The sequence below is a fragment of the Aedes albopictus genome, chromosome 1, assembly GCF_035046485.1.
Source record: "Aedes albopictus strain Foshan chromosome 1, AalbF5, whole genome shotgun sequence".
Lineage (NCBI taxonomy): Eukaryota > Metazoa > Arthropoda > Insecta > Diptera > Culicidae > Aedes > Aedes albopictus.
In genome coordinates, this window is record NC_085136.1 from 248,348,939 (window position 1) to 248,363,543 (window position 14,605).

At 45.6% G+C, this 14,605-nt stretch overlaps 1 protein-coding gene across 2 annotated transcripts in view; it reads left to right on the plus strand.

Annotated features, from left to right (window-relative positions):
• LOC109400410 (protein bunched, class 2/F/G isoform) overlaps positions 1 to 14,605 on the plus strand; it is an 864,004-nt gene that overhangs the window by 385,993 nt on the left and 463,406 nt on the right. The gene's annotated exons all lie outside the window — the stretch shown is intronic.

The window sequence follows — 14,605 nt, forward strand, 5'->3', positions numbered from 1 at the left end:
TTCACCGTAGACTTCGAGCGTAATGTCGTCGGCAAATCCGACAATCACCACTCCCACTGGATACTCTAACCTCAACACCTCGTCGTACATGACATTCCATAACACCGGACCCAGGATGGAACCTTGCGGGACTCCTGAGGTTATGTGAAAGCACTTCCGACCCACCTCCGTGACGTAGACTAGTACACGATTCTGAAAGTAACTTCCGAGAATCTTGTACAGGTACTCCGGTATCCCCAGACGCAAGAGCGCATCGGCAATAGCAGACCAGCTGGCGCTATTAAACGCATTCCTTACATCCAGAGTCACTACCGCGCAAAAGCGAATTCCCCTCCTCTTAGGCTCGAGTGCTTTCTCGGCGGTTTTTGTAACCGACAAGATAGCGTCTACGGTGGACCTCCCCTTCCGGAAGCCGTACTGGTTACTCGAAAGACCATTTTCGCCCTCGGTGAACCGCAACATTCTATTGAGGATGATCTTTTCGAGCACCTTCCCCGCCGTGTCAATCAAGCATATTGGTCTATATGCCGACGGGTCTCCGGGTGGTTTCCCCGCCTTTGGCAATAGTACCAGGCTCTGCCTCTTCCAAGCTTCTGGGAAAACTCCCTCGTCCAGGCATTTCTGCATAGCAGACCTGAACATCTCGGGAGCTTCTGCAATAGCTACTTTTAAGGCCAGGTTCGGAACTCCGTCCGGACCTGGGGCCTTACCTACGCTAAGGGACTTAGCTATCCCCGCAAGTTCCATATCGGTGACCCTCTCCTCATCGCCAGCCCCAGTCCCCGGCTGTCCTACGAAAGGAGGCCAAGGACTAGGATCATGACGCGGAAAAAGTCCTCCAATGATCCCCTCCAACATCTCTGGAGATTGCTCTGTAGGAGCCGTCACACCTCTCGTCTTGGCCATAACGATCCTGTAGGCGTCACCCCACGGGTTCGTATTGGCACTCTGACAGAGACCCTCAAAGCAGGCCTTTTTGCTTGCTCTTATCTCGGTCTTAAGCGCGGCTTTTGCAGCGGCGAACACCACCCGCCGTTCGTTTCGCTCTTCCTCTGATCGTGCTCGCTGCATCCGCCGCCTAGCCCGTAGGCAGGCGCGGCGCAGGTCCGCAATCGCGTCGGTCCACCAGTAAGCCGGTGGCCTCCCATTTCTAGGGTGGACTCGCCTAGGCATGGTCGCATCACACGCACGTGAGAGCACCGCTACCAGCTCGTCGCCGTCTAAACCGATTAAGTTTCGCTCACGGCGGAGCGCCTCCCTAAATACCCCTTCGTCGAAGTATGATGTCTTCCACCTGCGAGGGCTTGGCCTTGGCCTAGCCGCCTCTTCTTCTATCCGCTGTCTGCTGTTATTGTAGTCGATACTGTAGCGAACCGCCAGGTGGTCGCTGTGAGTGTAGCCATCATCTACTCTCCAGTTCGAACTACTTGTTAGGCCAGGACTACAAAAGGTCACGTCAATAATTGACTCCGCTCCGTTTCGACTAAAGGTACTCTTGGTACCGACATTAGCCAAGTCGACATCTAAGATGGCCAGTGTTTCTAGCAGGATCTGACCCCGCTGGTTCGTGAAACGGCTTCCCCATTCCACGGCCCAGGCATTAAAGTCGCCCGCTATTAACACCGGCCTTCGCCCTGTTAGCACGGTCGTTAGGCGGTCCAGCATTTGCGTGAACTGCTCGATCGGCCACCGCGGAGGCCCATAACAGCTACAGAAGAAGACCCCGTTTACTTTGGCGACCACGAAGCCCTCATAGGTAGTAGACACCAACTCCTGAACGGGGTATTTACCCGTCGTCCATATCGCCGCCATTTTTCTGGTCCCATCCGCGACCCAGTTGCCGTTGCCGGCGGGTACTCGGTATGGGTCCGATATGATGGCGATATCCGTCTCCCACTCAGAAACTGCCTGACAAAGCAGTTGCTGAGCCGCATCACAGTGGTTCAGGTTCAGCTGCGTCACCTGCACTGTGATTTGTTGTTCACTGCGGCTTTCTTGAAGGCCGGGCACCTTGGACTACCCATCGGATGTCTGTTGTTCGAGGATTTCCCGGTACAGATCATGCAGATGGGCGGACTCGTGCAGCTTTGGGCCTTATGACCTTCAGCGCCGCATCGCCTGCACAGTTTGCGCCTGTCGGGGCCTTTGCAGTCCCACGACTTGTGTCCTGGTTCCAGACACCTGAAGCAAACCTCTGGTGGCTCGTGGAATGTCAGGTGACATACACACCAACCCACCTTTATGCTCCCTACTTTAACGGACTTTTTGACGTCCGCCACAGGTAGCTGAACCAAAGCTATCTGTGTCCCTGCTGGCCCTTTCCGTAGCTTAACGGCTGCGGCGGCCACCTGCACATCGCACTGTTGCCGCAGTGCCGTGACGAGCTCTTCCACTTCGGTGATCTCATCGATGTCCTTGACCTTCAGAGTCGCCTCATGTGTCAGAGCCCTCACCTGCACACCCTCACCAAGGACCTCTTCTGCCAGCCTCTTATAGGCGGCGCCCTTGTGCTCCTTCTGGCGCTTCAGCTCCAGGATCATCTCGCCCGTACGAGTACGTCTAATACTGCGTACGTCGGCTCCAAGACCCTCAAGCTTGGCGTCGCTTCGCATCATCTTCAAGACGTCCGAGTACTTGGACTGTTCCGTCTTGATGACGATAGCGTCGCCTTTCTCGCGCTTGGCACCTGCCCTCCTACGCCTTGGCTTGGCGTCCTGCGCTACTACCTGCGGATTCGCCTTCTTCTTCCTCTTCCGCTCTACCTTCGTCCAAGGGGGGTCCTCCCCTTGGATCGCCCTACTCTGTGGCTGTTGAGGGCCCACTAGCGGTCGCAACCCCTTGTTCCCATCGTTCCGGGACGGGCCAGCCTTTTCAGGCCCACGCTTCCCAGCTTTCCGGGAACCCTGGCTGGGGTCCGACCTTCCGGCATTATTACCGACTTTCGGGGTAATGATTCGCCTGGCCTTGCGGGCACCGCCAGACAGCTCCTCGCCTGACGGTTGCCTCGCCCGCTTCTGCGATTGCTTGCCCCGTTTGTTGCGAGCAGTCGCTTCCGCCTTATTCGGACTTCCTGCGAAGGAGAAGGCCTCCGTTTGGGTAAACTTCGGCACTTTCTCATTTGCAGGCTCTGCTGCTGCAGCAGTCAGCAACGCGAGTGCCGCGTGCTCCTGCTTGGCATCGTCGATCGACGCCCTAAGTCTAAGCAAGGCTGTTTTCAGGTCCTTGCTTATGTTCGACTTAGTGGACGCAAAGTCGATGATTTTGCCAAGCTGCTGCTCAGCCACCTCTATTGCGGACCGTCCTTTGGATCCTCGGTTGACGGCCCTCAACAACCACGCTCCGTCCATAACCTCCACCGGCTGGCTTGCCGGGAAGTGGACTGGAGCACCCACGCTTGAGCTGCGTACGCAACTCCCAGCGCCTATCTCCTCACTTCTCCTTGTCGGAGATCTCATCAACCCGCTTCTTGCGAAGGGGTTGATCCCACCACTATTTCCACCTAGATTCTGATTTTTATTTGACTTCATGATTAAATCCCACGAGTAGCACGGGAAAGAATGTCCACCACGCCAGAGCCCTGCATTAACGCGGTAAGGGACAGCTTACTGTGGGGGGTGCCCAGGTACCCCACAGGCTCCGTTAAAGATCGAGCATCTTTTTCACCCCCTCGATCACTCATTCCTCAGTACGGGTCGCTTGACACCTTGAATTGGGGTTAGTAGACCTATTCTTAGCCGGCGACTACGCGGCTGACTCGCAAGCGGGGGGGTGCGTCAGGCCCCAGGACTTTCGTCCCTGCTGCCTCGGGAGCGTTTGTTATCTAATAGATGTATACATGATGTTGGCATTGAAATTACAACACGGGAGGTGGGTTTTTCCAGCGAAGGAAATGACTTTATAAGTTTAATGGGGAAACATATGTTTCCGTAGGGCCAACCTGCCACAGAAAAACAAAAATATTTATATTTATTTCTAACATAATCTGTCAGAAGATGCATTTTTGTTTTAAACATGGATTGAATTTGCTTCAAATGTGACGTTCGATTAGCTCCAAACAGTTTTGTTTTTGTGGCCAGAACAAATTGACACTTTATTTGAATTTACCACAAATATTTTTGATTTTAACATAGTTTTATTATGTGTGTAGAGTGACGTCTTCATGCGAATCCGCCACTGTTGGCGGAGTATGCTGATTTCATACGGGAATACGTTCATCTAGAACACATGGTACCGACCGATACAAGCGCAGAAGTTATAATTCTCGAGCAAAAGTCCTATTATATGCCTCGTCATTGCCATTGCTTGACTCGATCGAAGACTATCAAGGCGAAACTCCGCGTCATCTATGATACATCGTGCCTCACTGATACTGATGTTTCGTTGAACGACGCACAGATGATGGGTCGAGTTGTCCAGGAAGAGTTGTATAGCATCATCCTGCGGTTCAGATTTTCTCGCTTCGTTGTCGTCGCTGTAGCGGCAAGTGTTGGTATCTCCTTCTGATCGGTCCTTGCAACGTATTTTGTTTCGATCGCCACCATCAGACCCCCTCTAAACTTTCGAACTCTTGACCACTGAATGAAATTTCAACAATCGCGCAACAATAATAACAATGTAGCAACCTGCATTTGTTGCGACAATCTACTTAATGAGACATAAGTTTATCTTAACTTGAACAGAATAGGGTTCATTCAAATATTACGTAACGCAAAATTTGACAATTTCAGACCCCCTCTCTCCCCCACGTAACAACTTTTGCATGGAAAATTTTGAAATTTTGTATGAAGCGTAACACAGCGATAGACCCCCTCCCACCCCCCTCAACGTTACGTAATATTTGAACGAACCCATAGGATGAAAATCGTACACCACGAGTTTATAGATTTTCAAGCCTTGCATTGCGATTTTCGAGTGTTAATTTACCATTAAAAAGTTGCGGTTTTAGGTTTAATCGATTACACCGTTCAACACTAAATTTTGTTAAGGGGATGAGAAAAAAAAATAACAGGAAAAATATTGGACCGAGTCTTCACAGTTCAAAACCGAAGTTTGTATGGAGAACTTGGGGTGTTCAATTGATATGTGCATTAGAAAGTACCGTGCATATTTTTAGGCTTTTTCGGTATTTGGGTTTGTTTCGTTATTGTCTAACGCCTAAATATATGCATAGCGCGTTCTAATGCACATGTCAATTGAACACCCCAAGTTCTCCATACAAACTTCGGTTTTGAACTGTGAAGACCCGGTCCAATTTGGGTCCAATATTTTTCAAAAATTCTTTCACTATGATACACCTAGGGTCCCAAACCCCTGTTATTTTTTTTTCTCATCCCATAACACCAAATTTTGTAAAATTTTGTCGAACAGTGTTATTCACGAGTTGAAAAGTGCGCAACAAATTCAGTATCCGTTTTGTCTGCAACAAATAGTTATTTATGTAACGAGTTGCAAAATGATGATTTTTACAGCACGAGTCGTGCATTTATCCAACGAGGCCTGCCGAGTTTTGCAACGAGTTGCATACAACATTTTTTGCAATGAGAACAAAAACCACTTTAATATGATCATTTCCATCAGTATCATCATGCTTCCTGGTGGTTGAACGGGATCACCCACGTGTTCCATCAAGCTAGACGCAAAACTTGAATCAAGCAAGCTGTGCTATAACCGTCACAGTTTTCCAAGCTCTTGACGTGGAAATACAGGTTGTTGCCCAAACAATTGCATTATGATTCATAATGCAACCCAAATGAGTTGCATTATGAATCATAATGCAACTCATTTTTTTAGTGAGGAAAAGTAGGCCGTAGTGACAATAAAAAGGCAAATATAAAATTCAATATTATAGTGCCAAGTTGCAAAAAATTAATTTGTTACCAGTTGGGATAAAGAGAAATGGCGCGCCTTTTTTGTTGCTTGTTTTGTGTCTCTTTTGTCCGACAATTCTCTTCTGCTCCTGACAGTTACTTATGCTCCGTACCTAACGATACGTTGTCTCCAGCAACTCGCCTCTGACGGCGAATCGACTCATCCATAGGCCGCAGTCGAAAGACTTCTACATTGACAACCTGCCTACAGGAGTGGCATTGAAAGATAAAGGTGTCGAACTTTGTCAAAAGCTGATTGATCTCTGGCAGCCGGCCGGATTTAAGTTGCACAAATGGGCATCCCACCGTTAGGCAATTCTACAGCATATTCCAGCGGAATTTCGAGAAGATCGAAGTCTGTTTAAGCTCGATTCGACATCCTCTTTAGTGAAAACCTGGGGGCTGCTTTGGAAGCAAGACAAAGACGTCTTCCGCTCAAAAATACCCACTTGGACTCTGACCGCTGCTATAGCCAAACGATACACGCTATGTCCAAAGGGAAGTATTATGAAAAGTGGATGAACCTCCAATTTTTTTTCGCTTGAACCGCATTTTTGGACCTCTAGATTCAGAATATGTGCGATTTAAAATCATCCATCTTGGGTTTTTTCCATACATTTTTATATGGGACCAAATTGGCCTAAAAATGACTTTTTTGACATTTGTATGGGAAAATAGGAAAAAAATCAAAAATATCGAAAATCCAAGGTGAAATATTTTAAGCCGCACAGATTCTGAAACTCCACTGGACGAAAACGGCTTTCCTGGGAAGCTGACTAGACTGATTAAAGCAACGATGGACGGTGTGCAAAACTGCGTAAGGGTTTCGGGTGAACTATCCAGTTCATTCGTATCTCGCCGGGGACTGCGACAAGGTGACGGACTCTCATGTCTACTCTTTAACATCGCGCTGGAATGTGTGATGCGACGAGCCGGACTCAACAGCCGGGGAACGATTTTCACAAAATCCGGTCAATTTGTGTGCTTTGCGGACGACATGGACATTATCGCTAGAACATTTGGAACGGTGGCAGAGCTGTACACCCGCCTGAAACGCGAAGCAGCAAAGGTCGGACTGGTGGTGAATGCCTCAAAAATAAAGTACATGCTGGTAGGCGGAACCGAACACGACCGGATCCGTCTGGGTAGTAATGTTACGATAGACGGGGATCTAGGGGCGGGACAGCTTCGATAAAAATTAGTAGTATTAGCGGTATTAGAAAATACTAATCCTGAAATATACCGCCTTGGAGAAAATTTTCAACAAGCATGCCATGATAAAAAAATAAACTCTGACATGTGCTGTACAATGTGTACAACAGAAAACTGGCAAGCATCCTAATCGAAAACAGATGGCAGAAATACCGCAATGTGATGCAATAAATTGTGAATTAATAGCAAACTATTGTGCGGATGACTATGCTGGACTGGACATTTCTAGACCGCCATGTCGAGAGAACGCTGCGGTGGTTTTAGCCTTCGGCCACTTCCGTCTTTTCTGGGCATGTTTACAGTTATTATTGTAATCTTTTCCTACCAACAGATAGAGCCAACTACACTGTACTAAATGTTACTAGAACAATAAATTTTGCATGAGAGAATGGGGGTGCGCGTGGGAGGGACGGAAGGTGCTAATATTTGCAGTGCTTGCACAGAACTTTTCACGTGTGGATCAAGATTTAGTTATCGACCCATTCAATGGTTATCAAGGAATCATTGTAACCAGGTGAAGCTATTCACATTCATATTGATTTCCAAAACTCTGGCACTAGTACAGAAGCCATTCTTTGAGCTTCTGGATCAGGTGAAGGTTGTGGAATGCACCTGTTGTAGAAGGCTTGTCTATAGTAGCAAGATAAGGGCTCCGAGTTTCAGTACACTCACTGTATGACACTTCTATGAGCCCGTACAGATCCTTTATAGGGTTTCTGTATTATAGAAATGCGAAACAATAAGTCGAAAAGCAGCTAGTACTTGTTTCACTGGTGATTCAACTACCTACCCCAAAGGCCTACATTTATGACTGTCAGTTCGATTTTGCAGTTGGAAAAAGTCATGACATACTACGAAAATTTCGTTCCAATTTTGGATGAGGATTAGGAATCTAATATTTATTAGCGAGTATTAGCACAGGTATTAAGAGCTGTCCCGCCCCTAGACGGGGATACTTTCGAGGTGGTGGAGGAATTCGTCTACCTCGGATCCTTACTGACGGCTGACAACAACGTGAGCCGTGAAATTCGGAGGCGCATCATCAGCGGAAGTCGGGCCTACTACGGGCTCCAGAAGAAACTGCGGTCGAAAAAGATTCACCCACGCACCAAATGCACCATGAACGCTAATAAGCCCGGTGGTCCTCTACGGGCACGAGACATGGACCATGCTCGAGGAGGACCTACAAGCACTCGGAGTTTTCGAGCGACGCGTGCTAAGGACGATCTTCGGCGGCGTGCAGGAGAACGGTGTGTGGCGGAGAAGGATGAACCACGAGCTCGCTGCACTTTACGGCGAACCCAGCATCCAGAAGGTGGCCAAAGCCGGAAGGATACGGTGGGCAGGGCATGTTGCAAGAATGCCGGACAACAATCCTGCAAAGCTGGTGTTTGCAACGGATCCGGTTGGCACAAGAAGGAGTGGAGCGCAGAGAGCACGATGGGCGAACCAGGTGGAGCGTGACTTGGCGAGCATTGGGGGCGACCGAGGATGGAGAGCGGCAGCCACAAACCGAGTATTGTGGCGTACTATTGTTGATTATGTCTTGTCTTAATGATGTTGAACAAATAAATGTATGTAGATTCTGAAACTAGAGATCCAAACCTATGATCCTAGGGAATAACATTTGAGGTACATTCGATTTTCATAATACTTCCCTTTGGACATAGCGTGCGATAGGTGCTTTCTGAGACAGCACGCTTATTCGACCCCCTCGGCCTGTTGGGACCAGCGGTACTATGTTCGAAACTCTTCATGCAGGAGTAATGGAAAGCGAAGGACGCACGCGAAGTAAGTACGCATGAAAACAATAAGAACGCAATACAAATAATGTGATAAAACGGTGTCGTAATCGCTTGTTTTCGAGTAGGATGAATATGGGAGTGTGAGATTACTGATGGCACACATACCCTACGTATGATTATGTTTTTTTTTTTTTGTTAAATACTAACCTTTTACAGGAACTTCGAATTTTTCCTTTTACTGTCGAACGATAACTGAGCTAATATACGTTTATTTACCTACACCTCAACCAAATGATGGACGAGAGGTTAGGTAAATCCAAAGAAAAAATCATCCATCACACTAGCTCGACCAAAGCACGGCCCTCATCACCTTCGATACCTCATAGGGACGTTATGTATAAGCACAGATTTAGCCAATTGGCAAACCATAGTTTGCCCAACTTGCATGGTAAACAACGAATAAGTTGCAGTTCGTCCATTCGTATGTATGGGTCTCGCGGAATGCATGCATAATATAGGTATAGCTATTACTGCTAGCTAAGATGCGTCTCATCGCGGATCGTAAAAAAAAAGTTATCGATCGTTTGAGTACCTATAGCAGCCAAGCCACCACCTCTAGCCAAATAGAAAAATAAATAACCACAAAAGGTGCGAAAGTTGACCCCTAGTCGGCACTGCGCTCCCGCCCAGAGCGGCTCAAATCTGACAGGTTTACTGACCCAACAATGATGATGGATGGTGGCTCGTTTGACTGGGAATGGGGTCCTAAAAGTGATCGGTATTGCGTCAATGCAGTGGATTTTGTGTCTTGTTGATGGGAAAAAATACCACAGGGCATTCAGCTTTGATTATTGTGCTTTGATCTGTTATGTGGTACACGTCAAAAAACATTTCCCCAAAATGGCCTTTATTGAATATAGCTATATGAGATGAGTTTTCAAGTTGTATTTTTACAAACTTGATAAAAATGGCGGATCATTCCTAGATCCGATCTGTCACCACCACGTTTACCACTTGTTTTGACAGCTTCTGGTCGATACCGAGAACGTGTTCCACGTCGCGATTAAATCAAGATTGCACAATCGACTGGAGCAAAGAAGCAAAGAGCAAAAAAAATGTCAAAGCCCCCACCTTGAAACACGGCGCGGCGCGGGAGAGAATTCCTCGCAATCGCGGTCCGATTCGCTTCAACCTCGAAAAACAAAACAACTTCGGCATCGACATCGGCATCTCAGGCACCGTATCGTCGTAGCTATAGAATACTAGGCACCGAAACGGCAACAAACCGGCAAGTGGTCTGCCTGGCCGCATCGGTGCAAGCCGATATGCCATTTTTTCTGCATCACTAATTATGACTACGGACGGGGACCGCGCTAGCGGAATAGCCTTTAAAATAATAATAATGAAAAAGCGAACCGAACACCGAACGAACACAAAACCCCCGGTACTGCGCTGCCCTTAAGTATTAATGGAGGAACGGGTGACGAGGGGTGATTCATGAGTGTAAGCGACGCTGCAACTACGAAGATGGCGGCGGTCGCGGGAGTGGCGTGGCGCGGTAGATGATTGAATAAAAATTCTTACAAATTCCAGTTTGTTTAAAAAGATTCAGCATCATGGCCTGCTAGATGGAGATCGGCTTCCTCTGTACGTTCCCCGTTCGTTGCTGGCGTCTTCCAATTCATAGATAATGGGACGTTATTCTCAGCTAGAAACATTTGAACGACTTGCTGTTGTCCATGATGGATTTCATGGATCCATTCATTTTTATGTGCAAAATTGAGGGATGTTTAAGATGTATTCAAATTCTGTCGTTTGTAAAAAAAAAAAGTTACGTGTTTTTGCAGATCTGTCACGATGTAAAACAAGAAAGAAATGCTCCTCTCATTCGTCATTTGTTTCCTCGTCCATATACGGTGAAAATTAACTTTGTCATAAGCGCTAATTCCCGTCACATCAGATGAAAAATAGCCAATCATTTTAGATATTCCAACTTATAAATGCGCCATCAAATGGAAGTAAAAAGATGTATACAATCGATAACCAGCCTCTTTAGCACTGGAAATCAAATACATAATAATTTATTAAACTAAACTTCACTTTTCAATTTCACTTCATTTTTCTTGTTTTGCGTACGACGAAGGCAACCGCACCAATGCAGCAGCTAGCCGAATTATTCTTCATCAACGTTTAAACTTCAGTTTGCCAAATTCACTTGTGGTGCACGACACAAAAGCTCAATGGCACTTCAAGGTTGGATTGCACTGCTGCAGAATGCAGGAAAAGCTATTCAATTGATCAAATCAGTCGCTTTTTCCCGTCGGTAAAATGTCTGTTTACAAATTGTCTTCGCCTAGAGATGATTTAAGCAAATGTGTGCGTGGATTTTAAGCATACGAAACATCATATCACACAACCAAAGAGAAACATTTCATCGTTGTGTGAATGCCGGGCAACTCACTGGAACAATCCGTTCCCAGCCATCTTAGCAAACTGCAGTAGAATCACTTGGCATAATACGGAACATCACGGTGATGGCGACTTGCTCCGCCAACAGTCCACTCGTCAATGAGGCAGCATCACACTGACGACGACCCCGTCATGGTGCTGGCTGTCACTGATGCTTGCTAGGGGAAATACACGCATGGGAAATGCTACTCAGCTTTGTTCATACCCCACATTCTCCCTCTTCTCCGAAAAAAAAAAAGTTTTCTTACTAGCAGGCTTGTTATTTTTACGCTCAAACCCTCAATTTCGTTCTCTTCATCCTTATGGCACCAATGCAACAAGATACATTTCAAGATACAAGAATTAAGACGAATGGCCACATTTACTTTTTTGTTTAGTAAACGCACTTTTGTTAATATCGAACCTATATCATTTGATTGATAACTTGCAATGCTAACCGATCATCTATGGGGTTTTGCCGAGCTCCAATAAAAATAACTACAACACACGCAGTTGGGTGATGCGTCTTCTCTCCTTCAAGCGCACGTCTCGTTATGTAGCCGGCCCTGTTTTTCTCTCACTCAAATCAATCGTTATTCACGATTGCGAAAAAAAAAACGAGAGATTAACGAATTTGAGATTTATCAGACTAAAGATTCCGTATATCATACAACTCCACTTTCAATGCTTCAATGTGATGGTACAGATGGACCATATATAACACACAAATGTCCTTCATTATACGAAAATAGATTCTACAAAACGAGTTCGAAAGAGGTTCTACAACATATTTTCAGTAGATATGTTTTCATTGCGTACTTCGAATTTTAAACTGTTTTACGATATGCAATTTTTATGGGCGGTTTTCATTACACGTCCCTGCATTTTCCTCACGCACAGCTTTCGGCAGTTATCATGCAACGCCATTTCCTTAGACGGGTTTCTTTACACATCGCTGCATTTTCTTTTTGCAGAATAATTTTCGGCGGTTATCCAAAAATGCCGTTTCCTTGGACGGTTTTCATTACACGTCCCTGCATTTTCCTTATGCAGAAAAATTTTCGGCGGTTATCCAACAACGCCTTTACCTTGGACGGCTTTCACTACACGTCCCTGCATTTTCTTTATGCAGAATAATTTTCGGCGGTTATCCAAAAATGCCGTTTCCTTGGACGGTTTTCATTACACGTCCCTGCATTTTCCTTATGCAGAAAAATTGTCGGCGGTTATCCAACAACGCCTTTATCTTGGACGGTTTTCACTACACGTCCTTGCATTTTCTTTATGCAGAATAATTTTCGGCGGTTATCCAAAAATGCCGTTTCCTTGGACGGTTTTCATTACACGTCCCTGCATTTTCCTTATGCAGAAAAATTGTCGGCGGTTATCCAACAACGCCTTTATCTTGGACGGTTTTCACTACACGTCCCTGCATTTTCTTTATGCAGAATAATTTTCGGCGGTTATCTAAAAATGCCGTTTCCTTGGACGGTTTTCATTACACGTCCCTGCATTTTCCTTATGCAGAAAAATTTTCGGCGGTTCGACATGCCATTAATTTGCCCAACCAAAAACCCGAGCAAAAAACCAACCCAACCAACCAATGCCGCGAGTATTTTACGGCAACATTCACAATAGTCAAACACCTCTACCATCATGCACATCAACCTGTTTGCATTTACCGTTCGACCGAGCGACAACACGAGCATGTACGATCCGAGGAATCAACGAAAGCGCGACCATCCATGCCGAGCAAGAACATGAAGAAACATGCATGCAATCATCGACCGACCACCTATCCACAGCGTGCTACCAGTCGACAACAAAAATCAAGACGTGGTCACCACGCCTTTGTTCATGTGTTTGTGCTAGAACCAAGGCTAAAATAGAACGCGGTTGGAAAAACAAAAAACTTTCCGCGCTCTAGCTTTCGTCAGGAACCGCAGAATTGCAACACCCACTTCACTGTGTTTGCAGCACCACCACATACTTCACACACCAAAACGATTTGTTTTCTCTCACTGTTTTTATGCCAAGTGATTCTACCTATTTTATGATTAACTTGTTATTGATTATGATGCACTCCTGGCAGGATCGCCAATGTGAATGCCGGGCAACTCACTGGAACAATCCGTTCCCAGCCATCTTAGCAAACTGCAGTAGAATCACTTGGCATAATACGGAACATCACGGTGATGGCGACTTGCTCCGCCAACAGTCCACTCGTCAATGAGGCAGCATCACACTGACGACGACCCCGTCATGGTGTGGCTGTCACTGATGCTTGCTAGGGGAAATACACGCATGGGAAATGCTACTCAGCTTTGTTCATACCCCACACGTTGCATTGTAATGGCGTATTATGAGTACAGGTACTCTTCGATATAACGTACAAAAAAAATCTCTTTGTACGTTATATCGAAGTGTACGTTATATCAAAGCAGAAAAAAAATATGTTAGTTGTGATGTATTCGACGTGAAATTAACCCCAAATAATGATTTCGGTGAAATTCACAAAACCAATAATGAAAAACATGACTTTTCACGAAAAAATCATTTAATTTTTTGTGCTTCGATATATCGTACATTTTGCTTCGATATAACGTACACAAATTTTTTCCCCAAATTGCGCTAATTTTGGGTAACAAGGCTAATGCTGCAACAAATCATTGATTTGAGTGATTTCGTAGTTTATCTGAGGGTTATTCCTGGGAAAAAATAAAAATTTCAATGATGTACGTTATATCGAAGCAAAATGTACGTTATATCGAATTCGCTATATCGAGGGTACGTTATATCGAAGAATACCTGGTGGTGAATGGTGAGCAAAAATATTACTTGAAATATTTTGGTCGATATTCTAAAGCTTCGTCCATTTTAATCCAAAAGTTTTCTACTCAAAAGTTCTTAAAACGCATAATTTGATTTGATTTACCAACAATTGGTCTATGGCCAAAACATTAGTTTTGACCATTCTGTGTACCATAGTGTCACGTTGAAGGTGTGCCGGGAATTGAATCAAGGTTGTGCCCAAAATAGATGTGGTCTAGACGGAAACAGAATTCGAGGGACAATTATTCAATATTATTTTGTTTTTAAATATTTTTAACATGATATGGAAGCTAATTTACAAATTGGTAATTTATACCAAATTGGCCATGAGGTGTTAGGCTGGGTGCAAGAATAGTTTCGATCATTATTGGTCGATGCTTAGATAGACGGGAGTTAGATAAAAACCCCTATTTGACGATTGACGGTCCTCCTTTTGTTCTACTACAGGTATGTTCCGTTTTTGTCACTATCCGTTTTCGTCAACATTTCATTCCGTTTTTG